This window comes from Gavialis gangeticus, unplaced genomic scaffold, assembly GCF_001723915.1.
Source record: "Gavialis gangeticus isolate Ggan-Ray unplaced genomic scaffold, GavGan_comp1, whole genome shotgun sequence".
Classification (NCBI taxonomy): Eukaryota; Metazoa; Chordata; order Crocodylia; family Gavialidae; genus Gavialis; species Gavialis gangeticus.
Genome location: NW_017729026.1, coordinates 49147211 through 49149466, shown reverse-complemented (window position 1 = coordinate 49149466; position 2256 = coordinate 49147211). Strand labels below are relative to the sequence as shown.

At 39.3% G+C, this 2256-nt stretch overlaps 1 long non-coding RNA gene across 1 annotated transcript in view; it reads right to left on the bottom strand.

The window, feature by feature from the left end:
• Positions 1-463: 463 nt before the first annotated feature.
• The window catches only part of LOC109299735, an 8989-nt gene continuing 7196 nt past the window's right edge, over positions 464-2256 (bottom strand). The window contains exon 2 of the long non-coding RNA XR_002097974.1: positions 464-1758. This is a non-coding gene — a long non-coding RNA (uncharacterized LOC109299735). The remainder of the gene's footprint in view (positions 1759-2256) is intronic.

The following is a 2256-nucleotide window of genomic DNA, read 5'->3' as shown; positions in this document are numbered from 1 at the left end:
TGGTCTAAGTCAGAATAAACTGAATGGTAGGCTATGTTTTCAGTTGAAATATATCAGGCTGTTTTTCGCCAGCTGAAATCTGTCCCAGAGACCTTGAGTTAAGAAACTCACAGTCTAAAACAGAAACAAGAGACATCCCACATTGGTAAATCTTGAAGTGGTATGGTAATGTCAAAATGCCAGTATTCAGCATGGTTATCCTTCTTATCAAGAAATATTTGACACCAACATTAGCAAAGATTGTAAACCAAGGAGTTGATGATTGTAATTTGGATGAGTTGGCACAGATGGAGTTCACAATGAGGAAATATTTAAATTAGTCCAGAAGTGTGTGGTATATGTTTTTGAATGCCAGTTTGAGGAGAGTTTAAGAAATAAGAGGTATTTACAACCTTCTTGGTAGGCTCTTGAAGGTGTTAAAATGTAAAACATTGTTATGGGAAGGAGACCCAGCAAGTCTTGGTAAGATTAGTCTTAGCTTTATAGAGATTATACCCAAAGTTCACAGGCAGATTTAGCAGAAGTTGAATTTGACTCTTATCTCAAAAGGCTTTTCAAGACAGGGATCATCAACACCACCACAGCTCTCATCTCTGGCAAGCAATTTTAAGCAGCTTTAGGTATCAGATAGTATAGCCTGAGGACTGAGACAGGAATTTTGGAGCAGCTGATTTTTATTGGTTTTTGTTTTGGAAGCAGTTTTAGTCTCATCTGAGGAAATAAAAAAGGTAGTGAGATACAGTAGATACAGAATAATGGACAGATTATTTTATGAACCCAAGGCTGTCCCCACTGAAGTCAATGAAAGCTTGTCTATTGTTTCTGGGACAGCAACAATGTGTTTTAACTTATTATCATTTAAAAATGTAATAGGAAACCTGTATAATCCTTATGACCGGTAATAATGTTGTACACATACTTCTCTCCCTTTGTTCATTGGCTTGTATATTCCTTTCTCTGCCTCCTACCAAAAACATTACTACTTGAGAATTATTTGGTGGCTTCATGAAACAGGTTCATGAGGGAAAAAAAAATACCACCAGAACTGCATCTCTGCTGATAGTCTTACTAAAAATACCAAGGATCATATAAACATAAAAGCTCTCATTCTTAAAAGTTCTTTTGTGCACTTGCTGTGTGTATATGAAAGGCTGAACATTGTTGGCTTGCCTGTAGAGAAGATAAGGGATATGCCAGTACTATTCACAAAACAAACTCTCCTTTAGGTCAGGTGGTGGAAAGCTGTGGTTTATGGGGAAAAAAACAAGATTCTGCTCCAACTATTAGGCATGCAAGTAGGCATGGGCACCTAAGTGGAATTCTATTTTGCCCCACTCGAGTTTCTGAAAACTGTTAATACAAAAGGTGGGTGGGTCCTCCATCTTGTTGCTTTTGAGTGAATCTTAAAACAAAATTGACTTGTTACATTTGTTGTAGTATTAACTGGTTGACTGCACAATACATTTAGACATGGCAAATAAAAAAGTGGATAACCAGTCATAAAAATGTTGCTTGAAAAATGTAGAACATTTTGTAATTGGTTTCTAGCAGGCTTTAACATGTGGCATGCCATACATAGGGTGATAGAGTTTGGGCAGGTCCTTCAACAGCTCAGGATAGACTGCACTTTCTCCACCCATCCACTTCCTCCAAAGGGACTCTATGTGCCTCATGCTGAACTCTGTTGCTCCAGGGTGCTTCAGCAGAAGATGTCATGGCTCACCTCCCTTCTTCCCTTTCTTCAACCAGCCTTCAAAGCTGGAAAAGCACATATACAAAAGCACCTCATGGGCTAAGAACAGATCATCAAAAAGCCTGCGGCTGAATCGATAACATTTTTGCAGGTTAATTTGAGCTGCATAGATTGAACTGGTAAACCAATGAACAGACATTCATTTTTGATTCCAGAAACACAACCACTTGCCTGCAGTGGCTGAGGCCAGAATGTGGGGTGCTAGAGCATGCGTCCCTGCTCTTCTGGAGTGGACAGCTTGGGCCCTGGCTAGCCCACCTGCCATGCAAAGCATCCTGGGATTCTGGGGGACTGTGAGTTAACTTGAATCTGGAGGAGATCTGGGACAGAAGTTCAGTAAACCAATTTAACCTAAATTGGTTAAGTCTAACACTACATCTATCCAGGTTTATTTTAAACTAATTTTGGCCATTTTGAAAGTGGTTTATGCACACTGAACATCCGTTGTGTTACAGATTTGAACTAGTTTCCAATCACTTATATCAGAGGGATTCTAGTAGAGT